The sequence below is a fragment of the Urtica dioica genome, chromosome 8 (genome assembly GCF_054948205.1).
Source record: "Urtica dioica subsp. dioica isolate 48M chromosome 8, U.dioica_male_clone48M_v1_H2, whole genome shotgun sequence".
NCBI classification, from domain to species: Eukaryota; Viridiplantae; Streptophyta; class Magnoliopsida; order Rosales; family Urticaceae; genus Urtica; species Urtica dioica.
In genome coordinates this window covers 7486224-7513710 of record NC_142763.1, presented here as the reverse complement: position 1 = coordinate 7513710, position 27487 = coordinate 7486224, and the positions used below count along the sequence as shown (strand labels likewise).

The following is a 27487-nucleotide window of genomic DNA, read 5'->3' as shown; positions in this document are numbered from 1 at the left end:
ATTAATAACGAAATATTTGAGCTGATTAATAACGAAACTGGGCGGGAAAAAGAAAAGGGTAGTCTAGTCAAATTTTGGCTGTTAATAAATCATCCGGGCTATTTACCATTTATTAACAGAATGTGGGCTAAAAATAAATTGCCTATTTTCAAGAGGCTATATAACTTAATTACCCAATATTTTTTGTCAATATTTTACAAATTGGCCCACAACTACAAAAGCTTTTCAAAGAAACTTCTGATATCACATTTAAAATATATATTTTTAAAATACGAATGTATGGATTTTCAGATCCATCTAGATTAACCCATACAAATTTGGAATGGATTTTCAGCTTTTTGCGTTTTAAAATTTTTACTGTAAAAATAGAGTTTTTTTTTTAATTTATAAACAGTCATTTTCAAACAGTAAACAATAATTGTTTACTGCTTTAGGTTTTATTTTATTTTTTTTACTGTTTACAATTTCATTTATAATAAGAAAAATAACTGTTTATTTTTTTAAAGGATTTAAAATAATTGCTACTTTAACAAATGTGACCTTAAAACCGTTATTTTCGTAACTTTTTCATAGAATTTTTCATTACATATTAATAATGGATCTACAATTTATAGAATATAGAAGTAAAATTTCATTAAAATGTTTGACACTTGGTTCAGAACAAGGGTTGGGACTTCCTTTAGCCAACAAAATCCCGAAGTTTCGGATAACACCCATTTACAAATTTCAACTCCTGTGAATCCAATTAAACTGAAGAGAACTAAAAATCTTACGAAGTTCCAAATAGAAGAAAATTAACATGGACAACACCTATAAAATATCTTGAACGTACGTCTTGTTACGATCAAAAGTATGGCGTTGAGGGACAACAATTGTAAAATTTATCGCACTAGTCTATTAAAAGCACAATATTACTTTATAATCAATTGGATATAAAATCATATCTATCCTCTGAGTTTTGTCAAATACTGTATCTATACATTGAGTTTTCAATTATACTATTTATATCCTGTGAGCTTACTGTTCATTACTTAAGTTTCCCTAACAAGTATTTAATGACACAAATGTATCCTTTCATCTATTTTTCGTTTATTTTTTCTTTACTAAATTTTCAAAAATGACAAAATTACCCTCATACACAAAGTACTTTCACATTTTCACTTTCTTTTGGTCGAAAATAAAGAAACAAAGAATAATTATGGAATTAAGGTGATTTAAACCCATAATAGTGCTATTTTGAAACAAAGAATTTAGGAATTAAAATAAAAAGAAAAGAATAGAACTAAGGTGATTTTGTGGAAAGTAATGAATAATTATGTCTGTGTAGTAACTAAGGTGATTTCGTGGACTAAGGTGATTTCACTAAGGTGATCAAAGTTAGGTATAAAATGATGTTCCACAGCATTTTCGTACCTCACATATACAAAGGTATGGTGAGATTCATGAGGTCCAAATATAGGCTGGGGCAACACCTAAGCGGCCATTGAATCGCGTCACCGACCTTCCTGAGATATCCAATGCTTGGTTTGATTCTGCAGAATGTTTATGTCACACGGATATTTAGCTTAGCCTTGACCAAGAGCAAGTAATGCAAAAAGACTAATGAATTATAGTAATTTATGTAGTGTCCAATTCATACATGATCAGTTCTTAACAAAATTGTACTGAATAATGGTCGCGGAAGATCCTGTAAACAATCCTATGCCTTCTTTAAATTCTTCCAATACATTATCTGCCAGGCTGTAGTATAATAGTTTTTCTTTGTACCAAGGCTTCTCATAAAGAAGTTCACAGCATTAAAATATTGCAGTTTTCACAAAATGGCAGAAGGAAAAGAATAGATAACTTTCAATCAGCATCACGTAGTACACATGTGATTCAATCAGCTTCTGATAATAGAAAAAATGTGTGAGATTATAATTTTTGAAAATTTGGATTTCCTTGACAGAAATCGACGCAAAAGTAGTGTTTTCGGTTTGGAAACGGCATAAAAAAATGGACCCAGTGCTAAGCACTGGGGTCGGGTGATTTAAGCCAAATTCAAACATTTTGTACTTCAAAATGACGTTTTATGTTTTCGGCCATTTGTATACAATTTCAATTTCTCTTTTCTTGACTTTTAAGTTTGAGTTTATTGGTTTTCGATTCCAGATTGTAAGACCTTTCATATTTTGTTGGTTTTGATCTGTGAAAAGTCTCAAGGTCTCCTATACAATCTTACATCCTTCTTCAATGCAACAGATTATGATGAAAAAAAAAAAAAAAAAAAAAACCTTTTTGAGAGTGTTCTCTTTTTATTCTCAAATTTTCTATTCATTTCAATCGACGAATTTTAGATGCTTAACTCCTAGTATTCTTTGAATCAATAGGTCTTAAAAACTATAATCTGACATTTGCGAGCGAATCAGCATATCTATAAATTTATCCCATTTATTTTATGTTCGTTTTTTTTTTTCAACCCCACTACATCAGACACAATCAGCTTTTTTTTTCTTTTTTTTTTTATGTCAATACTTCAGACACATAAGTCACATGGCATATAAGAAAGCCCTTGGAATGTTGTTAAGGACAATAGTACATTTTGAAAAGAAAACACAAGGTAGCATGGCATGGAAGGTGTATTTATTACAGCAGAAAGCTTTTAAAATAAAAGTTAGCTAAAGAGAGAAAACACCCGTGAAAGGCTCAGTACTGTTTTGATTTTGTGGCCAAATTCTATATCCTTGTAAGGATTAATATCAAACAGAGCAGGTTTAATAGTTTTGGTTTTCCTTCCTACTTTGTTTGAATTAGTTTATTAAGGGTCCGAGTAAAATTACAATTCTACCCAAAAGGCACACCACGTGAGTTTTTGCCAAGTTCAAGCTAGTTTGTTTTTTTTTTTTGAAGGCAGCTTTGCTGCTGTGGGGATTGAACCCACGACCTCCACACAGGAAGTGGTGTGGAATTACCACTAGGCTATACTAGGTACCACTGTTCAAGCTAGTTTGTTAAACAAGCAAGAAGCTTTCTTAGTACATTGGGTTAATGTATACGGACATACCTATGACCTTCTAATCCTGTAATGTTAATCCACGTGGTTTAATTAGTTAATACTCCCATGTAATGAGTGATACTCTTTTACTTGTTAAGTACATGAATTCATTTAGAGATACTGATTCTCCAATATTGTTGTTCCAATATAACAGAGATCGATGGTCAAGAAATTGAGAGGAAGAAAATCAGAGAAAGCGATTATCGCTCTGATACCATATTGAATCTGAGATATCGATTGATACGAAGAGAAAGAGAAGAGAGAAGAGTTCGAGAGAAACGAACAATTCAGAGAAAGAAAGGAAAAGAACTCATTTGAATTATTGATTGAGAGCACCCAAAATACTTGGGTTTCTCAGAATATATACAAGATAAAAGAGATAAACGACTTATCGTTTCCAGTCAACAAATAAACGACATAAAAGGAAAAACGACATAAAAGACCAAACTCCAAAATCTTCTTTGGAGAATCGGAATCCCTCGCCTTTATTTTTCTTCCATTAAATAACTTATTAATTGATATATTCGCTTGTAGAATTAATAATATATTAGAATCAACTAAATTTATTAAATCACATATATGTCATCAAAAGTACATATACACAGTAACACGTGTAAAATTGCTTAGATCAATTATTTTACAACCCACAACTACAAAAACAAATTTTAAAATGTTTTAATATCACATTTAGTTTTTTTTACATAAAAAATATGAATTTCAAGATCCATCTATAGATTAATGCATAAATATTTGGAATGAAAATTTTCATCCTATAATTTATGGTTCCACATTTTATAGAATATGGAAGTAAATTTTCATACCAATGGCTTAGGATTTCATGATTTCTTCATTATTATCAGTACTTTTGTCCATTAAAAAAAGATACATAAATTCAATTTTTGACACTTTCATTTTCATGTGCGTTATTACATATTTAACAAAATTTCTCTTTTCAGGTTTTAAATTTGAACTAATATACAAAGAATAATAAACACCATGTTTTAAAAGATCAAGCAATGTTATATCAATAGAATAAAGCAATGCACCTACAAAGAATAGAATAGCTAAAGCAATATGAGTCTAAGCATGTATATTTTCAAGAATCTCAACAAACCATAAGTGTGTCCCTTAAAAGAATTTTATTTTATTTTTCTCTTTCTCTCTCTTTAAAAAAAATCTCTAGCCTTTATTCTCCATCGATCCTACAAAGTCTTTAGATATAATGTGACCATAAGTGTGTCCCTTAAAAGAATTTTATTTTATTTTTCTCTTTCTCTCTCTTCAAAAAAAAATCTCTAGCCTTTATTCTCCATCCTACAAAGTCTTTAGATATAATGTGACCATAAGTGTGTCCCTTGAAAGAATTTTATTTTATTTTTCTCTTTCTCTCTCTCTTTTAAAAAAAATCTCTAGCCTTTATTCTCCATCCTACAAAGCCTTTAGCATATAATGTGACCATAAGTGTGTCCCTTAAAAGAATTTTATTTTATTTTTCTCTTTCTCTCTCTTAAAAAAAATAAACAAAATAATAAAATAAATAAACAATAAAGAAAAGATAAGGTTGAATACCATTTTATCGTTTAATTGTTTAACACCGTCAAAAATATTTAACAGAAGGACTACATATTCCCCGATATCGGATTTTGAGGGCACGGATGCTATTTTTCGAATTTGAGAGGACTATCGTTACATGAGTAAGAGTTGAGGGACAAAATATGTAAGTAGTCCATATATTAATGGAAGATTGGAGATCATTACAAAATATGGATTTACAAGAGAGATTTTGTAAAATGTATGTGTGATAAAGCACAAGATTAAATTTATAAGATGAAGGTCATAAAATTGAGTTTATATATTTTCTGCTATGTGATCACGTGCGTTCTTCGAAATATATTTCTCCATAAATTAAAAATGCAAATATAAATTAAATTTTTATCTTTCACATATTTTATTAGAATAAATTATCTATTTGGCCCTTGTACTTTGGCACATAATTAAATACAGTCGCTATACTTTTATTTCTGCAAATTTCCCCTTTAGACTCGGACTTTGGGCCTTTGATATCCTTCTGTCAACTTATGAGTCACGGTTTCTGTTAGTGGTGCACATGTATTGCACGTGACCTGTGTAAAAAGGGCATTTATGTAATGTTGTATAAAAAATGTAAATAAAAATCTGATGAATATGTAAATAATTAGAAGAAGAAATCGTTAAAACAAAACTTAAATCCACATTGCACAGTATCAGATCGACATTGCACAATATCAGAAGTTGAAAAAAATCGATTTCAAAAACCCTAGAATGGTACTCGACTGAACAAGCTTGGAAGAAAATGGTGAGGGCGAAGGGAAAATCTCCGGTGAAGAAAACACCGCCGAGCTCTGGTCGCGGCAGGAAAAAAAGCACTCCATCTCCGTCGACGTCTCGTCAAACCTCAAATCGTCGACGGAGAGATGAATCCACCTCATCACCAGGGTTGCGAAAACCTTATGGGAGTAGAAATAGAACCCCGATTCAGTGTGGAGCTTATGGTAAGTACAAAATATATATTTTCTTGTATTTATATCTTCGCTTTTTTAGGACCACTTTCAGGTCGACTTAATTTGTCGAATAGTGTGAGAAAACTCTTTTTGTCGACATATTGGTTCTGTATGGGGTCCATTTTTTGTGGGTTTGTCTCGTATATTGATAAAGTATGGGGTATGTGGTTAGAATAAACAATTTAAAGTACATTTGTGGTGTTGGTGGGTGTTATAACGATATGGACATGTGGTTGGTGTGTTATTTAATGATTCTTGTTTTTTTTTTTTTGCTGTGTATCTGCTTCTTAGAGGAACTCCTAAACTGCTTCACTATAAATGTATACCATGGAGGTGTAATGTCATTGTCAGATACTGAAGCCAAGTACGTAGGTGGTTCTGTTGCACACTATGACAACGTTGATTGGGATAGGATTTCTATTATTCAATTGGATAAGATGATAAGAAGGGATTTAGGTTATGCTGATCATTGTATCTACTACATGAGGTACCCGGGGTGTAGGAAGATGGAGATTGTGTATGATGACGCTATTTTGCTTGAAAACTTATCGGACGCACTGAAAACCAGCTGGGAAGTTGACGTGTATTGTGATCACCCAGTTAATGTCCCCACTGTCATTGACGAAGGTGAAGAGCAGATTCGTATGATCACATTTGGTGATGATGTTCAAGAAGAGATTGATGTTGACGATCACGGCGTGTTTTGTGACGATGAACTTGTACAGCAAGACCAAGATGAGATAGTGCAACAAGAAGAAAATGAGGCTGTTGAGACTGAGCCACCGCAAGAAGCTGATGAGACTGATGCACCACAACCACAACCAGAAGCTGATGAGACTGAGGCACCACAACCACAGCCAGAAGCTGATGAGACTGAGGCACCACAACCACAGCCAGAAGCTGATGAGACTGAGCCATCACAACCACAGCCAGAAGCCGATGAGACTAAGGCCCCACAACCACAGCCACAATACGATGCGGATGAGGATGACGACGACGATGAAGAATTGGCAACAGACACGGCGATACCAATTCAACAGGATTTTGGGTTTGAGTTGAGGTGAAGACAAAGTTATTGTGGACGGTGAAGCTGTAGACAATGGTTTGGCAGGGTTAAAAGATAAAGGCAAGAGACCTATGCGTGAAGATGAAGACTTTACTCACGAGGGCAGTGAGACGACATCGATGCTCACTTGCCATTGAATGAGTCTTCATCAGAAGAAGAAGCAGCTGATAACGTCAGGAATAGAAGTGTCAAGAAGAAATTGCCGAAGTTCCAAGAGTTCAAGAATGGAACAAATTTCAGGAATGTAACACTGAAGTTATGGTTAACTTTCCCAAGTGCAAGTATTTTCAAGAATGTGATAAGAGAGTACTCAATTCGAGTTGGGAAAGATATATGGTTCAAGAAAAATGATCGCGACCGTGTCAGAGCAACGTGCAAGGATCCGAACTGCAAATGGGTTTGCTATGCATCACTGCTTGGAGATACTGGTACGTTCATTATCAAGACATATAACTCTCGGCATACTTGTCCTAGAGTCCCTCGGAACAGGTTTGCAATGCCAATGTGGTTAGCTAAAAAGTATCTCCAGGATTTCAAAGATTGTGAGTCATTGACAGCTGGAGACTTCATGAACCGTGTTGTCACGACCCGCAGGACACCCGTCGCCCTCGGACCGCGACCTTTACCTATACTCATATACTATCAACTCATTCATTATTTATAAACCACATTTTTTGAAAAGAGTAGCATTGAAGTCATGAGTAGTTGGTAGAAAAATACGGTAAAATTTTTCTTTTCTTTTTAAAATGCTTTACAACTACTTATGACCGCTACTCGTAAACACGGCCTAGGCCTTCAGCGCGTGTTTACATTTTACAAAACTTTAGTAAAATACTTACTTAATATCAAATGAACTAGAAACAGAGTTCGAGCTGGTTTTAAAGAAAATAAAACCTTACATGTCTTCCCTACATGTATCCGTCCTTGCCGCAGGTCGTCATGAGATCTACGTTGACTAGCACTTCCGCTTCGCCTGAGCTTCCTTCATCTACAGGGAGGGGGTATTGTGGGGTGAGTCACACCGACTCAGTAAGCAGGATATCTAACCTAGTGCTACATGAGATGCACGAATGCAGATGATGAATACAGACAATAGATGCTGATGACGAATGCAAATGACAACAGCAGGTAGCAGATTCAGCAGAATAACGATCATTCAGCATCAAGGAAATATCTAACTGGCTAACACGAACAATTTCTTATCGAAATCCATTCATTCATTCAGGAATCCGGCATTCTCCGGTTCCCTCAAAATCTCATCCATCTCACGCATCCCGGCGCCTTACATCACTGGACTGGGCCCAATCGACACTTCAGTCCGCAGCCGCTCATGAGAGATGAGTAAGCTATTCCGAAAACTCGAGCCTAGCTCTCGGAAAGCCGAAGTTTTAATGTCTGGGATCCACTAGCACATGTAGGAGGGCCTTGACGCGTGTATGGTAGAGGGGAGCTAACCCTCACCAATCCCTGATTAGTTCAGGGTTCATATTTCCCTCAGGACAGGTAAGCCACTCATCGACTTACCTGAAGCCACCCATCGACTTCCCATTAAAGGGCCTTCAGGAATGCCACTCGCTACATTGCCGACAAGAGTTCGTTATGTTTTACAGGAGCTGTCTACAGCCTACCTGCCTATCCTACTACAGGAGGAGATCTTATCGGGATAAAGCCCATCATTAACATTATTAGTTTCATTGTATGGCTCTTTACGTATTTTAGAAGGAGTTGTCGACAGCTGTGAGGCTGGACCTTCTCCTAGAGCAGTTTCTCTCGGGATTGAATCCGGAGAACACCGTCTTTCCTCCTCCTGTTGTCCTCCTCATCAGGACAAAGGGTTAAAAACCTATTACAGAAGCTCAACATAGCTTTAAAGGCTTCAAGGTTCTTAACTAGCTAATCGTTTAACCCTACCATTTTATTATCTTATTAGTTAGTGGCCGAAGCCTTATTCGGTCATCTTGTCTAACTGAGGGTTTCTCTTTGTTTTAGGATTAAACGAAAAAACATAAACAATTATTCTACTAGGCAGCATTCCCCTTTTGGCGCCTCAAACTTAAATCCCACTTACCCGGAATAGTTCGTTGAAGAACTCGATGAATTCCGGAGAACACTTTGCTTTACACGCTTCCCGAGACCTTTAGCACGTCCTGGAGCGTCGAGAGAACTAGAATCCGAAGTTGGAACTTCGTTAGTTACTGGATTTGAAACTACTTGAAAAGATAAGGTTCGTTGTCGGGATTAGATTCGAGTCGGTTCGGAATTCGAGAATTTAATCCATTATTCTCCGGTTTTTCGGAAGTCAAACTTATTCAAGACTCGCGTATTTTCGTATCGAGAACAATACGAAATAAAATCCAACAACATGCTTACGAGTCTTAAATAAATTGATCCGAATAAAAAGTAACCGAGAATTCCAAAGCGAATCAAATCAAACTCTTAAACGTTATTAAATAAATAAACATAAATTATTTATTTAAATACGCGAAATACATCACACAAATCAAATCCAAGAGTATTTAAACGCGAGACGCGATTAAAAGACTCACGAGTTAATCGAGCTTTAATTTCGATAACTCTTTTTCTTAGAATCTTCAAAACCGGCTTCGTCGCCTCCGCCTCGTCCGGTTTCCGTTCGTCCGTCTAGATCTGTAACCAAGTCATTGAATCCAATAACGAGTCAATTTCACAATTTCAAACTCGTACCAAAATTCCCAAACTTGTCAACAAACCCAATAACTTGTCACAAAATCCACATTGACTCAAACCCGAACCAAACCAAGCAAACACTTAACCCGAGGCTCAGAAATATCATTCCAAAATCAGATCAAAATGATAAAAATGCTCGTGGTCAACAAACCTCTGACCAAACCAAATACACGGCCAAGGAAGAACACACTTGGCCATAACGAGCATTTAATCAGAACAACACTTTCAACCCGAAAATCCAACAGCCCTGAAAACATCACAGCCTCCACAAACAGCAATCAAACCCAACTATCCAACTCATATCCAAACACATACACGGCCACAACAATAATCGGCCACGACAACAACAAAAATCAAGTATCCAGAATTCACAACCATTTTTCCTCAAAATCCAAATCAATTTCACGAAAATCCTCATTGAAATCGAAAACCCCCAAATTTTCAATTTCAAAAACCCTAAATCAAAAATCAATTCGGGTTTAGCTTTTCTTACCGAAATTCTTGTGAATCCGGAGTCCTCGTTGCTGTAACTCTCGTTCCCGGCGTCTCTTCCTCAGGCGGTGGTCACGGCGAGCTCGCGGCGGCGTCGCTTCGCTCGGTCGAGGCGCGCGCGCGTCCAGTGACTCCGGGTCTCGGTCTCGGTGGCTGTCGGCCGAGCTTTCTCTTCGCGAGCTCAACTCCGTCTCGCACTCTTTCTCAGTCTCTCTTTCGGCTCTCTCTCTCTCTCTCCCTCTCTCTCTCTCTCACTCCCGCTCGGTTCTCTTCTTCTTTTTCTTTCTTTTCTTTTCTTTTTTTTTTCCTGGTTGCCGATTCTTTTCTTCTTCACTCGGCCAAGTGATACTTATCACTTTGAAGAAGATGAGTCATAGATGACGTGGCAAGCTAGGAAGAAAACATCTTATTCACAATCCAAACTCTTTTCCTTGTTTTCTTTCAAATGGGTCCCTTAAAAATTGTTACAACCACGTCCTTTGACATAATTATTTAATTAAATCCATAACCGTACGGATTATAATTATAGGATTCGAACCGGGAATTTTCTCGTTCGTTCTCGAATAATTTAAATATATTTAAGGTTTCTCGGAATTAATTCTCGTCCTTAAGAATGTCTTTCTTAAATTAATTTCCGGAATATTTTCTCGGAATTAATTTATTATTCGAGATAAACTCGATAATTCCTTTACTCATTCCGAGATTTCTCATTACCTTAATATATTTAAATCACTTGATAAATTCATTGGACCATAATTCGTTCGAGAGACGAAAAAATATAACGAGGAATCTACTTCACTAATTTCCTTCCGGATTCCTTTCACGTTGAAATCAGCTAGGTCGTTAAAATATATTTTCACTTTCACAATCCTTCTTACATTCGTGAAAATATTCTAAAACCTTATCGACCTTAATATTCTTAATTCCTCATTCTCGATTATTTCCTCGTTCCTTCGAGAAATTCCTTGATATTATTTCCTTTGAAATCTTGAAATCTCACTTGAAATGTGAACCGAGGGAGTATAGAGAAAATCTTCTCGTTTATCTGAGACGAGAGAGGAATGAAATTCTATATAAATTCAAACGAGAGAGAGAAATATAATTTCATTTATTTATTTGCGAGAGAGAGAATCATATGGAGACGGCGTTTAGAAAGTTAGGTTGTGCGGGTCTCACAACCCCTACCCCCTTAGAAAAGTTTCGTCCTCGAAACTTAGGAAAACGACGGATACGTCTTCTTAAGTTCCCATATCGATTTCTCTTATTTGTGCCATTCTCATTGCACTCCTACTAAGGGGACGATTCTGCTTCTCACAGCTTTTCTTTCTATCGAGAGTTGCCACTATCGACCCTCCTTCCACACCTTTCTCAGAAATTTACTTCTTGGTCGAGAGAAGGTCAGGAGAGATTTCTACATGCTTCCTCAGCTTGAGAGTTTCATTCACATAAAAGTGTTTACATGCGCAGTACTAGCAGACAATCACTGCTACAACTTGCTTTAGGACCTCAAAGGATCCTATACATCTCGCAGCTTAACTTCCCTTTTCTCAAATTTCATCACTTCATACGTTAGTGAATCATTTGGGAGCTCTTTGTCCCAAATTTTTGAGAGGTCCTTAACGCTTACTTACATAGCTTATGATTATTTTTCCATAACCTCTAAGCAAAACAAATATCTTGATCAGAAACGATCGATGGAGGCACTCCATACATGCGTGCCATCTCGTTGATAACAAAATTTAGCTACCTTATCAACGTAATAGGTGGTTCTTATGGAAAAGAAGTGGCCTTTCTTTGTCAACTTGTCTGCAATCACCCAGACCGCATCACAGTCCTGGGGAAACCCAACATAAGATCCATCATGATCTCATCCCACCTTCTCTGTGGGACATCCAGGGTTACCATAACCCTACGGGTTTTCGATACTCAGCCTTAACTTGTTGACATGCTAGATACTTCTAGACGCAAGTTGCCACATTTCTCTTCACATCCGGCCACCGATATACCCCTTTCGGGTCTTAACACATCATTCTCATTCCTGGAAAGATAAAATAAGGAGTTCCATGAGTCCCTGGTAGCGATTGGCTACAGAGATATCATCAGCAGGTACATGAACCTCTCCGTTACACATTACAATTCCATTGTTGTACAGTTGGAACTCGCCCCTTCACTTACCATGGGCGTCAAACCTCTTATCAAACAAATGCACGCCAACATAACGCCCTTCTTTAATCTTTATGAGAAGGGTCAGTGCAGTACTAACACGTACTAAACTTTTCCTTATCAACCATAGTTGCGTTCTCTAACCTCACTCAACGTCCTTGCCTCAACAAATTATCATCATCAAATCTTAATTTCTTCGGGGGAAATGCAAGAAATGGAGTTGACATTAGACACTCATTACCTTCTGGTAATGTCCACACATCTCTATGTTCGTCCCAACTTGCTCGCGTATTCTTATCGTGGTACACGACCATTTTCCTTAATTGCTTCAGTCCATCATTCTTTCAATGAGGACATCACTCAAAGGATTATCTCTTCAAGCCAAGACTCACACTTTGAGAGTCTGGCCTAGGGTCATTTCTCTTGAATTCCACTAAAATTGACCTTTACATGTTATTCATACCTCGCTCTAGTCTCCCGAGTATATGAAGATATCATCCACAAGGACGATCATGAGTTTATCTAGAAATTCCTCAAACACTTGGTTCATCGAATTCTTAAACGTGGTAGAGACATGAGTAATCCAAAAGACATGAAAATAACTCACGATGCCCAAATTGCTTCCAATCAGTTGTCGTCAAGGTATCTCCACCTTGAATCTTAGCTACTAGTACCTTGATCGTAGCTTGGCCTTTGAGAAGACTGTCGTTCTCACTAGCTGGTTGGATAGACTATTGTCCAAACATGATACATATTCGTTCTTAATCGTCACTTGGTTTATGACATCCTTGTCATTACAAATCTCAGAGTTTTGTTGGCTTGGTTAACGTATAAAACTCCTTGAGCGTAAGAAAAACTCTTATCCATCAACCCTTCCGGATACCTCGTTGAGTTCTTTGAACTATGTTAAGGTGGTTTGATACATATCTCGCTATATGGCATATCTCGATGAGTTAGCTCCATACGCATCTTAATTAAATTTTTTTTTCATGTGGAATTCTTATTACGTTGTCCAAGGATACTTCCAAAAAGTCACTTATGACACAGATATGTATTGGCTCGATCTATCTTGTTGATATCGCTTACGTTCGTTAGGGATTCAAAAGCGTTAATCCATAGCAACTCCAAGGTTCTTATTTTCAAAACCATAAAAGGGAACGATCTTCATAGCCATCCATGAAAGTAATACGGCTTACTTCTGAGAGCACGTAACCCACCCTTGTCCATGTTAGGGTTTCCAACTATGAAATGCCTTCACTTGTTAGTCCATTATGAGTATTACGTCATATCGACTTGTCTAGGCTTACCTAGATGAGTCGCTAAGTGTCAGCCTTGGGCATAGACAAGTACGTTCTCAACTTTAACGTAAACTCAGAAGATCTCTTTCTAGACTAAACTTGTTACACAAAGGGTTTAATCCTCAAACTACACATGCTTGTTACTCAAATTCATGCCACCCTTCCTTGAGTGTTCGCCTATTCCATAAAACTTCACGTTCTTTTACTGAGTCATCTTACCACTCCTTGGTTGAGACCTAGTGCTAAATTCCTTTTGGCCTCAACGATCAAAGCGTTGCTGGAAGTAATTCTTCCTTTGTTTATGCTAGCAAACGGTGGTAACATCACAATGACTGCGACTTCCAAGTCTCCTTGTCAAACATTAATCCACCATGCCCTCTGAACTACAAGGGCGTAGATCCATAGTCTGGTCTTGCCTCTACTTGCTTCACCGACGTGATAACCAACTTATGCATATGCTTGATTTCCCTCGCTTGATAAGTTGAAACCAGAGCTGAAGATGATTGAACTAGTTCATTGATCTCGCATCTTTTCATTGCATGGATCTATGTGCTCGTGGATCCTCCTTGTCGTACCAACTTCACTTGAACACCTTTTGTTAACAAAATGGCTCTCATTATTGTCATCTTGGTATCATGCATTGCCATGAAAATTTTACTAGCTTATAGGTCATTTAGACCCACTAGTAAACAACATGCGACACGTTATGTGCATTCTAGCTACATATAGCCAATAGCGGCTGAATATTTTCACTCCAATTCTCAACAACTGGTGGATCATGACTTATGTTAAACACCGAAGACTCTGCTTCCAGAATTGCATGTCCACTGTCTCTTCCACTCAAAGGTCACCTTAGGAAAACGGTAGTGCGGCTTCTTCGCCTTTAATCCCAAAATTAGGTGAAGAGCTCATACGACTTGTTTTCGACAGCTGGTCCTTGGACTTGGCCAAACTACCAATCCAGATTGAGCGATTGCACCATCCAGCGAGTTTGTTGCCCCTCTTCTCATCATGACATTTGAGCTCTCTAACGATCGCTCGACTTCAGTTACTCGAGCATCGAGGGTCACACTTCCCTCAACCTGTTTATTTGAAATTTGATCACACCAAGTGATACTAATGTACATTGGAGCGATAACACATACCCTTACACATCACTCAGAGTATGTACAATCCTGCAGGATGGTCTCTTTAACTCGCTTCGGCAAGCATAACCATTTATCTCACAAGGATCCTTCATAAGTTCCTTGGCTATCGACTAGTCTGTTCACAGCTAGTCAAGACTTTTTCTTAACTAAGTAACCATATACTCAAAATTGTTTATATTATCATCCAAAATCATTAGGCGATCATGTCATCTGCAAAGTGATCTTCCGTCGCTGGTCAAGGGTTCTACAACAGATCTTGCTCCTCTTATTCGGAGAAGAGATCATCAATCAGCCAAGAGTGACTGGGAATGGGGAGTGGAGTTACTTTGTCATCACATATCAGGGTACGTCAGTACTACTCATGAGTACAAAGGCCTGCAACCTCATGCATCAACCGATACCCCTTCTACGAGGATCTGTTCACAGTCCACGTAGGCATATGTCTCTTTCTAGACTCATTCGTTTAGCTGCTTCAACAGCTGTTGAGGAACTCCTTAATCTGCATTCCACACTCCATAACTGATTCTCAGCATCATGGGTTAGGCATCTTGCCTTGCGCTCCCTCTTATCCAGGGTGAAACATCGCAGAACACATTGACTTATCATTTGGGATACTCTGCCCAAGACCTATTCAAGCCCATCACGGCTCCACAGAGCTCTATGCTCGTCAATTTACATGCACGAGTCTAATGAAACGGAAATAGATCACTAGCATACCATGATGGTTTAAGGATGATTGCGTACCTCCTTCGTTGAGGAATTACTCGCGTCCAGCGTTCACTTATCGTGAACTTGGGCTCCTTGCTTCATCTAGAAGCCTTAGGAACACTTCGTCGTACTCTAACTAACCAAGCGACCATCTGCTCATAAGCCGACGATCAAAGACGAAGGGGTACGAGACCACAATTACTAGTCCTGAAGATATGGAAGGTCAAGCTAAGAGATCACTTCATTCGTAACAAGAAGACCTTCTTACGCTATCACGTTTTGTCGACCCATAGCTCCCCGAATAACCATTTAAAACATGGTTAATACTGTAGATGCTCAAGCCGTAAACGAAATACTCAGTCAACCGATAGATCTCACAGTCCACAGAAACGACTAAACCTGAGCTCTGATACCAAAAACTTTGTCACGATCCGCAGGACACCCGTCGCCATCGGACCGCGACCTTTACCTATACTCATATACTATCAACTCATTCATTATTTATAAACCACATTTTTTGAAAAGAGTAGCATTGAAGTCATGAGTAGTTGGTAGAAAAATACGGTAAAATTTTTCTTTTCTTTTTAAAATGCTTTACAACTACTTATGACCGCTACTCGTAAACACGGCCTAGGCCTTCAGCGCGTGTTTACATTTTACAAAACTTTAGTAAAATACTTACTTAATATCAAATGAACTAGAAACAGAGTTCGAGCTGGTTTTAAAGAAAATAAAACCTTACATGTCTTCCCTACATGTATCTGTCCTTGCCGCAGGTCGTCATGAGATCTACGTTGACTAGCACTTCCGCTTCGCCTGAGCTTCCTTCATCTACAGGGAGGGGGTATTGTGGGGTGAGTCACACCGACTCAGTAAGCAGGATATCTAACCTAGTGCTACATGAGATGCACGAATGCAGATGATGAATACAGACAATAGATGCTGATGACGAATGCAAATGACAACAGCAGGTAGCAGATTCAGCAGAATAACGATCATTCAGCATCAAGGAAATATCTAACTGGCTAACACGAACAATTTCTTATCGAAATCCATTCATTCATTCAGGAATCCGGCATTCTCCGGTTCCCTCAAAATCTCATCCATCTCACGCATCCCGGCGCCTTACATCACTGGACTGGGCCCAATCGACACTTCAGTCCGCAGCCGCTCATGAGAGATGAGTAAGCTATTCCGAAAACTCGAGCCTAGCTCTCGGAAAGCCGAAGTTTTAATGTCTGGGATCCACTAGCACATGTAGGAGGGCCTTGACGCGTGTATGGTAGAGGGGAGCTAACCCTCACCAATCCCTGATTAGTTCAGGGTTCATATTTCCCTCAGGACAGGTAAGCCACTCATCGACTTACCTGAAGCCACCCATCGACTTCCCATTAAAGGGCCTTCAGGAATGCCACTCGCTACATTGCCGACAAGAGTTCGTTATGTTTTACAGGAGCTGTCTACAGCCTACCTGCCTATCCTACTACAGGAGGAGATCTTATCGGGATAAAGCCCATCATTAACATTATTAGTTTCATTGTATGGCTCTTTACGTATTTTAGAAGGAGTTGTCGACAGCTGTGAGGCTGGACCTTCTCCTAGAGCAGTTTCTCTCGGGATTGAATCCGGAGAACACCGTCTTTCCTCCTCCTGTTGTCCTCCTCATCAGGACAAAGGGTTAAAAACCTATTACAGAAGCTCAACATAGCTTTAAAGGCTTCAAGGTTCTTAACTAGCTAATCGTTTAACCCTACCATTTTATTATCTTATTAGTTAGTGGCCGAAGCCTTATTCGGTCATCTTGTCTAACTGAGGGTTTCTCTTTGTTTTAGGATTAAACGAAAAAACATAAACAATTATTCTACTAGGCAGCATTCCCCTTTTGGCGCCTCAAACTTAAATCCCACTTACCCGGAATAGTTCGTTGAAGAACTCGATGAATTCCGGAGAACACTTTGCTTTACACGCTTCCCGAGACCTTTAGCACGTCCTGGAGCGTCGAGAGAACTAGAATCCGAAGTTGGAACTTCGTTAGTTACTGGATTTGAAACTACTTGAAAAGATAAGGTTCGTTGTCGGGATTAGATTCGAGTCGGTTCGGAATTCGAGAATTTAATCCATTATTCTCCGGTTTTTCGGAAGTCAAACTTATTCAAGACTCGCGTATTTTCGTATCGAGAACAATACGAAATAAAATCCAACAACATGCTTACGAGTCTTAAATAAATTGATCCGAATAAAAAGTAACCGAGAATTCCAAAGCGAATCAAATCAAACTCTTAAACGTTATTAAATAAATAAACATAAATTATTTATTTAAATACGCGAAATACATCACACAAATCAAATCCAAGAGTATTTAAACGCGAGACGCGATTAAAAGACTCACGAGTTAATCGAGCTTTAATTTCGATAACTCTTTTTCTTAGAATCTTCAAAACCGGCTTCGTCGCCTCCGCCTCGTCCGGTTTCCGTTCGTCCGTCTAGATCTGTAACCAAGTCATTGAATCCAATAACGAGTCAATTTCACAATTTCAAACTCGTACCAAAATTCCCAAACTTGTCAACAAACCCAATAACTTGTCACAAAATCCACATTGACTCAAACCCGAACCAAACCAAGCAAACACTTAACCCGAGGCTCAGAAATATCATTCCAAAATCAGATCAAAATGATAAAAATGCTCGTGGTCAACAAACCTCTGACCAAACCAAATACACGGCCAAGGAAGAACACACTTGGCCATAACGAGCATTTAATCAGAACAACACTTTCAACCCGAAAATCCAACAGCCCTGAAAACATCACAGCCTCCACAAACAGCAATCAAACCCAACTATCCAACTCATATCCAAACACATACACGGCCACAACAACAATCGGCCACGACAACAACAAAAATCAAGTATCCAGAATTCACAACCATTTTTCCTCAAAATCCAAATCAATTTCACGAAAATCCTCATTGAAATCGAAAACCCCCAAATTTTCAATTTCAAAAACCCTAAATCAAAAATCAATTCGGGTTTAGCTTTTCTTACCGAAATTCTTGTGAATCCGGAGTCCTCGTTGCTGTAACTCTCGTTCCCGGCGTCTCTTCCTCAGGCGGTGGTCACGGCGAGCTCGCGGCGGCGTCGCTTCGCTCGGTCGAGGCGCGCGCGCGTCCAGTGACTCCGGGTCTCGATCTCGGTGGCTGTCGGCCGAGCTTTCTCTTCGCGAGCTCAACTCCGTCTCGCACTCTTTCTCAGTCTCTCTTTCGGCTCTCTCTCTCTCTCTCCCTCTCTCTCTCTCTCTCACTCCCGCTCGGTTCTCTTCTTCTTCTTCTTTCTTTTCTTTTCTTTTTTTTTTCCTGGTTGCCGATTCTTTTCTTCTTCACTCGGCCAAGTGATACTTATCACTTTGAAGAAGATGAGTCATAGATGACGTGGCAAGCTAGGAAGAAAACATCTTATTCACAATCCAAACTCTTTTCCTTGTTTTCTTTCAAATGGGTCCCTTAAAAATTGTTACAACCACGTCCTTTGACATAATTATTTAATTAAATCCATAACCGTACGGATTATAATTATAGGATTCGAACCGGGAATTTTCTCGTTCGTTCTCGAATAATTTAAATATATTTAAGGTTTCTCGGAATTAATTCTCGTCCTTAAGAATGTCTTTCTTAAATTAATTTCCGGAATATTTTCTCGGAATTAATTTATTATTCGAGATAAACTCGATAATTCCTTTACTCATTCCGAGATTTCTCATTACCTTAATATATTTAAATCACTTGATAAACTCATTGGACCATAATTCGTTCGAGAGACGAAAAAATATAACGAGGAATCTACTTCACTAATTTCCTTCCGGATTCCTTTCACGTTGAAATCAGCTAGGTCGTTAAAATATATTCTCACTTTCACAATCCTTCTTACATTCGTGAAAATATTCTAAAACCTTATCGACCTTAATATTCTTAATTCCTCATTCTCGATTATTTCCTCGTTCCTTCGAGAAATTCCTTGATATTATTTCCTTTGAAATCTTGAAATCTCACTTGAAATGTGAACCGAGGGAGTATAGAGAAAATCTTCTCGTTTATCTGAGACGAGAGAGGAATGAAATTCTATATAAATTCAAACGAGAGAGAGAAATATAATTTCATTTATTTATTTGCGAGAGAGAGAATCATATGGAGACGGCGTTTAGAAAGTTAGGTTGTGCGGGTCTCACACGTGTGCTAAAAGATCACATTCTCGAAGTGAGCAGACAGAAGGCGTATCGAGCCAAAAAGTATGCAACCAAAATCATTGAAGGCTCTTACAAAGAGCAGTATGCTGCATTATGGGATTACGCTGCAGAACTACGACGTTCTAATCCAGGGTCTACAGTTGAGATCCAAACTGAGTTTGGGAGTGATGGAAAACTTGTATTTAAACGGATCTATCTGTTTCCAAGGTTGCAAGGCGGGTTTTGCTCATTGTCGTCCTGTTATTGGTCTTGATGGTTGTCACATAAAAGGGCACCATACTGGTCAACTTTTAGCAGCAATTAGAATTGATGCCAACAATGGGATTTTCCCTATTGCGTATGCTGTAGTTGAATCAGAATATAAAGACTCTTGGACATGGTTCTTAGAGTTCTTGAGAGAAGATTTGAGCATCAGAAATGGCCACCATTGGACTTTTATTACGGACAAACAAAAAGGCCTAAAAGAAGCATTAAGTGGATTATGGGATGAGGGTTCTGTTGAAGCTGAACACAGGCATTGCGCGAGACATCTACATGGTAACTTTACAAAGGTAACGTAAATCTCATTTACGTATTTATTTATTCAGCCCTATTAATTCAGATGGTTTAAAATGCTCATGCATGTATGCTTATATGTACAAGTTTTCAGGGGTCAATTTCTGAAGGACATGATGATGTATGCAGCTATGGCTTACTCAATTCCAAAATATGAATCCGAAATGAATATCATTAAGACTGAAATACCAGAAGCATCTGAATGGTTAATAGAGAAGCACCCTCAACATTGGGCTAGGAGCCATTTCCGAACGACACCAATATTTTACTGAATAATCTTTGTGATAGTTTGAACGGAACTAGAGCAATTTTAATGGCCAGGTATGTAATTTCAGTGTATGTTCAAGTAAACCTTATGTTTAAGTTAGCTTCAACTGAACTTAAGTTAATCTTTTGAATAACAGACAGAAACCAATACTATCATTGTTGGAGCGTGTCAGACTTTACCTTCTTCAACGATTTACTAAACAAAGAGTAGCAGGTGAAAAATGGGACTGTGACTTAGGCCCGCGAATTTACAAGATATTAGAAAAGAACAAAGAACTAAGTGCAGAGAACATACCCTACTGGGCTGGGGACTCTGATTACCAAGTGTCAAATATGTACGATACAATGTACGCTGTGAATCTGATGAGACGGACTTGCTCTTGTAAAAGATGGGACCTATCAGGTAATACTCTGGTACATTATCATTAAAATTTCCTGGAATTGTTATTGACGTTCTATCAACGTACCAGGTATTCCATGCTCTCATGCCATAAGTTGCATATGGCAAAAGCATGAGGATCCATTGAACTACGTGGCTGACTGCTATAAGAAGGAGACGTACACAAACATTTACGTCCACAAAATCAAACCAATCAATCCAATTGAGCAGTGGCCAAAGACTGGATTGGAACCCATGGCTATGCCTCCAGATAGAGCAAAGCCAGGTAGACCTAAGAAGCTAAGAAGACTACAACATGATGAGGTGGTTCCAAGGAATGGAACAAGAATGACAATGAAGTATGTCGAGGTAAAATGCTCACAGTGCGGAGAGAAGGGACATAACATCAAAACATGCTTTAGAAGAAAACAACAAACCGAGGTAATACTGGTTTTCATTATTCTTAAAAGTTGTTAACTTGGTTGAGAATTCATATATTAATGCATGCTGTTGTGATTCAGAGAGAGAATAGATCAAATCCACAGCGACGTGGTTCATCAACACAACAAGCCACTGACCATGATGCACCGGCAGCAACACAGTGTCAGTCGCAGTCTCAGCCAGTTCCAGCGTCACAACTATCTCAGATTAGGGTACATTCATAACATTACTATATTCAGTCTTTAGATTATTGTGGTGGATATATATATATATATTCTGTAACACTATCTATTTCAATTGCAGACAAGCCCAAGATTCAGGACTCATAACACCAGAAATCTCAGTCCTATGCGTCGTCGAGAATTATTCCGAGAGTGATCGAGAGGGGTTGATCAAGGACAAAGATAATTCAGCCTGTCTGTTGTCCCTTGTTTTGTTAATATTTTGTGTAAATGTAATCTGTATTAGGGGTTTATAAACCTACAAACATGTCACGTGTAAAAAGCTTGTAAAGCTTGTTTTGGTCTAACTACAAGAAGTTAAAAGGCTGTGTCACAAACTAAAGTTGTTTTGTGAATGAAGAATATTCACGAATGAATCATTGTTTTGTGTTTACTCTATTTATTCCTATTAATAACTTGAATATGCAACTATTTATAACTCATGCAACTGAGACATTATACTGATTCTTTCGACTTCTTTATAGTATAAATAGGCAAATACTTCAAATATGCAAATACTAGTACAATGTCGGTATATATAACCAGTAATTTGAAGACTCCTCTTATTTGAAATAAAACACAACAACAAAAACAACCAAAACAATAACTAGCATTTTAATCTTCTTCGATTCACAAACAATAAGCTTCTTCAGTTCAATTCCCTCACTAAAGTCATCTTTGACGTCCATAGCTCGTTCTTCGTCTTCAAGTTCTTCATCAACAATAGTCGACATTCTTGATTCGTACCACTTCATTTTCTTCAGCAACATCGGAATGTCTTGAGCGGCTGTTGGGCACTTAGTCGGGTCCAGCCACATAAAGAAATCACATCTCGGTGACGCCTTACTCTAACCCAATCAACAACAATACAGAAATCACCAAAAAAAAAAAAAAGCTTAACAAAACAAATATATAAAATCATCAGAAGCCATATTTTGCAGTACAACTAATCGATTAATTTGAAAAGAATCACCTTATACGCTCGACATGATTGAAACCGCCTTCCAGGGTTATCTGAGGTCCACGCAGTTCTCTCGACGACGCTCAAACCGCAGGTACAAGTCGGAACACATCGGCGTTCTGCTCCATTGTCGCTTCTTGTCAATCGCGACTTGTGTTGACTTGACGAACTAGAGAAACTCGAATCCATAGCAAGACAGGATTGAGAAGAAGACCTTGGTTTTAGATTTGGGATTTCTGTCGATTAGTTACCTAGGGCTTACAAATTTGGGATTTTGTAAACTCAATTCCTTATTCAATCTAATAATCGACGAATATAAATTGAATAATGAATAGATCCAATAACGTTAAGGGTAATAACGTTATTTACTATTTTTTACGTTATCATGTGCAATACATGTGCACCACTAACAGAAACCGTGACTCATAAGTTGACAGAAGGATATCAAAGGCCCAAAGCCCGAGTCCAAAGGGGAAATTTGCAGAAATAGAAGTATAGCGACTATATTTAATTATGTGCCAAAGTACAAGGGGCAAATAGATAATTTATTCATTTTATTAACATAAAGAAGTATAATAAAACTCATGATCTAAATTTTCATAGACGAAACAATGCTCCTAAAAAATTTTAGGAAGCAGGGGATCTGAGTATATTTTGATCAGTCTACATGTGTCTGTAAAAGGATTTTTATTTATTTTTACTCTTCTTTCTCATATTTTTTTTTTATTTATTATCTAAAAAAATATTATCATCCCTACAAAGCTTATAGTATATGGTAGCTAGAAAAGAGTCAATCAAATATGAAAAAAGATAGCAAATGGTCTTAAAAAAATATTATGACAAAAGATGCTTAAAGAACTTTATTTCCTACGATGTTCCGTACACAAATAGAAATTTTATGTTTTTAACTAGTTGCTAGTACTTGGTATATCATGTTACAACTTACAACAACAGCAAAAAATACAAAAACATAAGGCATTCATTGATTTGGACCAACATTTACTCACTTTCTTCACTGACTGTTTACAAAAGTAGCTCAAAATTATTTTTTTTTTTTTAAATTGAAAACAATTATTTTTCCGATAAATGAAATTATATAGACAATGCACAATATTGAATTAATCTCAAAATAGTATAAAAATAATTAAAAATTGTTTTACCATCAAGAAAAATAATCATCTACAATTTGAAAAAAAATTGTTTTTGTGAGAAAACATTTAGACATATTATTTCTATAGTTAGGTTTTTTACTGACAGGAAGTACTCGAAACACGGAGAATACAATATCAAAAGTGGCTGCAACATAAAGTGGGAGCCATATGGTGACCAGATGGGACGAATGCACTACTAAATTTTTGAAAATTGTAGAGGCCGTTTGGTTTAGTATTCTAAATTTGTTTTTTGCTTTTAAATTTTGTTTTCTGATTCTAATTTTAAATTTAAAAAACAGATTTAGAGTTACGTTTCAGAATATTTTAAAATGTTGTTTGGTTATGTTTTACATTCAATTGTTTTAGAGTTTAATTAAAAATATAAGAGAGATAAAATAGAAAACACATTTTCATTGTTTTGTGCTTTCTAAACAAATTTCAAAGAAAAAGAAACATGATTCTAAATTTGTTTTCTAAGTGCTATAACAAAACATGTTTTCTAAAAGTGTTTTCTAGAATTTAGAATTAGAAAACAGAAAACAAATTTGGAATCATAAACCAAACAGCCCCAGTTTTTCCTTAAAATTTTGTTAATTTTTATATTTTTAGCGCAAATTTATATTTTTTTCTCAAATTTGTTATCCTGACTTCAATTTCTGTCTCCACCATTGACCACATCGTCTTTACCCATACCTACCTTACCGCCTCTTCTACCTCCGCCTCGTTGAGAGATAGGTGGAAACAGTTTAGGAAACTCAAACTCACTTAAAAAATAGAAAAATTAGTCAAACTAAGCCACCTGAAACGTTGAAATTGTAATCTAACCAACGTTTCGTCCAAATTTTCACTCTAGCCAAAAATGATGACGTGTCTTAATTATGTAAGATGTTAATTACTATGATATCCTCTACTAGAATTTGCTTACAAAACTTGTAGCCCACGTTTGATCAACCAAAATTTTCGAAGTTAATACACATGTATATATTTAGAATTTTAAAAAAAAAATCTATATTTGAAAATGTTTGTTATTGAGCGTTTTCTTATTTCTATATATAAATTATGGTAAATTTATTTCTATATAAATTATGGTAAATTTATATGTGTGCAGGTAGAGGTCGATGGTGTTATCAATTGATATTTCTTTCCTTTTTGTTAATCTCCGCTGCTTTGTTAATTTCTGTTAATTAACGTAAATTTACATATGTGCAGGTAGAGGTCGATGGTGTTATCAATTGATATTTCTTTCATTTCTTTTAATATGGTGTTATTCACAAGCCGATCAAATTTTCAATACGAATTTTCGAAGTTAATACACGTGTATATATTTAGAATTTAAAAAAAAATTCTATATTTGGCAAAGTTGGTTATTGAGCGTTTATTTCTTTCTAATTTTTTGTTAATCTCCGCTGCTTTGTTACTTTCAGTTAATTTCCGTTTATTTTACGCACGATAAACTTCGGCTGGCTGAAACGTTGGCTAGTATTTGGTTTCTATGATTTATGTTACATAAGGGTATGTTGTTGGCCCGTCTAGGGCCAACGGGAACAAGGGCATCTCTTCGACCCACATGGCTAGTACGAGGTCTTGGGCGGCGAAACCCTGACTCAACCAGGAGCCGGCCCAAACCAATGGCCAAGTCAAAGCCCAGCCGTGGGCCGAGTCAATGGCTCACTCGGCCATTGGCTGGGTCAAATGGCCCACTCGGCCATTGGACAGTTCACTCGGCCAATGGCCGAGTGAACCCTTCAGCCACCAAGGCAGTTCACTCGGCCATTGGCCGAGTGAACCTTCCAGCAGTTCACTCGGCCAATGGCCGAGTGAACCTCCCAGCTGCCTCAGCAGTTCACTCGGCCATTGGCCGAATGAACCTTCCAGCAGTTCACTCGGCCAATGGCCGAGTGAACCTCCCAGCTGCCTCAGCAGTTCACTCGGCCATTGGCCGAGTGAACCTTCCAGCAGTTCACTCGGCCAATGGCCGAGTGAACCTCAGCCGGCCCAAGACCTTCACTCGGCCAATGGCCGAGTGAACCTCACCACCATGTTCACTCGGCCATTGGCCGACCCAGCCTCCTCCAAGGCCGACCCAAACATTCTCACTCGGCCAAGGGGTCTTCAAACCACCCCTTGGCTGCCTATAAATACCAAGGCACCCCCCTTGGTCCAGGTAATCCATTCTTGAGTACTGAAACGCTGCCGAACTCGTACCTCGCTCGTTTCTCTCAAGCTTTGGCCTCTAAACACCCCTAAAACCTCTGTACTCCACCTCAATCACACTAATGTTGAGCGTCGGAGAGGTAAACATGGGCACCCCCCCTGTTTCCCCTTTGTAGTTCACGTGTTCTCTACTCCTTTTCAGGTACTCTGACGAACTCAAGGGACATCCACAGCTAAGGGACGACTTGGGATACCAAGTCCGACACGCTCGAGTCAAGACGAGACCACTTGGTCCGGCCTTGGGTCTAACCGTCTTTGGCTCCTAAATAGTTGTCCGAAAAACAGCGACAACATTTTGGCGCTAGAAGGAGGGGATCTCTCGACCTTGGCAACACATCCCCTCTACCAGTCTTCTTCTCACTTCTACGACTCTCGAGAGATGAGTCGTAGCCCCGCCACCTCCATGGGCGCCCGAGCGACTAGCTCGAGGCGCGACCTCCAAAGCTCCGTGCGCCGTCTCGAAGGGCAACCTCGTGATAACGAGAGCCAGCCCCGAGACCTGGCGAATGACCCCGAGGCCGCAGTCCGAGAGGACACGGCTCGAAGGCTCGCCGAGCTCCTAGACCGCCCCGGCGTCACCGGCGCGCTCATCACCGACCTCCTCGACTCCAACAATGTCGATGACATCAACCATGAGACCAACCTCGACCACGCTATTCACGAAAGTGGACACGCGCGCACGCCTCCAAGGGGACACCCTCGGGCGGCCGCGTCAAACCGTCAACTTTCTGGTGAGCACGCACACGCGCCCTCGAGGGGACACCCTCGGGCGACCACGTCAAGGCATCAAAGCTCGCACAATGCCCGAGGACGCTTGACCTCGAGGTCCCGAAAGGGACGCTCCAAGCTCACCATCCGCGTCCAAAACCCTTGTGAAGGTGACAACGTCGATGGTCTCGGCCTCCGCCAAAGGCGTCGCCTGAATGATGCGCCCTTAACAAGGGTGATAGGGACGGCCTCCGGAGACTTGAGAGACCGCATCAACTCTCAAAGAGAGGATCCCGAGTTCGACTTGAGAGAAAAGCTCAACGCCCGACGCGAGACCGCGATCATCTTGGGGCAACAACCACCCAACATTGATCGAGCACTCGACCAAGAGCGCGCAGCCACGCTTGTGATGCCGGCCGATGGTCCCGAGTCACGAAGGAAAAGGCGCCGGAAGGGTCAAGTCCCTAACGACCACCCTTCTCCGACCCCGAAGCGATCCTTCGTCCCGCTCAACACAACGCCCGACCGGATCCTGCGCTTACGCCGCGATGAGCTGGGAAGCCCCGCTCCACTCAGAAAGGACCCCGCGAAGCGAGATCGAAGCAGGTTCTGCGAATACCACAAAGATCACGGGCACGTGACGATCGAATGCAAGCAGCTCAAGAAGCGAATTGATTCCCTAATTCGAGTTGGGAATCTCAGGGAATTCGTCGCGTCTACTAGCAAGCCATGATGGTCGCGACTTCGACATTCACGCCCGAACTCGATCGGCTTCGTGGTCACTTTCATTTCAAAAATGTAATTTCCTTTTTTCAAAGAAGGCCAAGTGCCATGGCAAACTGTAATGACCCCCTTATTGCAATAAAGAGTTATTTCACACATGAAAAAATGTAACGCATAGTATTGTATACCTCTAACGCGAGAGTTTCTCAACCTTTGTCACACAAACGCAAGAAACTCGGGGGGCTAACAGGGACCAACGCTCAATCAGAAAACAATTCAACAACAACTCAAAAAATAAAAATAAGAGAGACTCTTCACATGTCTCCTCGAGATGAATTCATTCCTCGAGTCGAGCTACGAGTCCGCGAGTCGACCAATACTCCTCGCGCCGACTCTTCACGAAACTCCTCGTGCAGGCTCTACAAGAGCCCTCGAGTTGAGTCCCAAGTCCACAAGCCAACTAACCACTACTCTT

At 39.0% G+C, this 27487-nt stretch overlaps 2 long non-coding RNA genes across 3 annotated transcripts; both read right to left on the bottom strand.

The window, feature by feature from the left end:
* Positions 1-7403: 7403 nt before the first annotated feature.
* On the bottom strand, positions 7404-10345 carry LOC149387747 (uncharacterized). The gene is made up of 4 exons (XR_016300820.1): positions 9840-10345; positions 9187-9286; positions 8709-8804; positions 7404-7628 (listed from the first exon to the last, which is right to left on the bottom strand). It is a non-coding gene; the product is annotated as an uncharacterized LOC149387747 (long non-coding RNA).
* Positions 10346-15922: 5577 nt separating this feature from the next.
* On the bottom strand, positions 15923-18718 carry LOC149387746 (uncharacterized). Of its 2 annotated transcripts, none has more exons than XR_016300841.1 (4): positions 18198-18714; positions 17545-17644; positions 17067-17162; positions 15923-15986 (listed from the first exon to the last, which is right to left on the bottom strand). It is a non-coding gene; the product is annotated as an uncharacterized LOC149387746 (long non-coding RNA). The 2 variants fall into 2 exon arrangements; XR_016300842.1 differs by lacking the exon at positions 15923-15986 and adding an exon at positions 16022-16051 and having other exon boundaries at positions 18198-18718.
* Positions 18719-27487: the final 8769 nt, after the last annotated feature.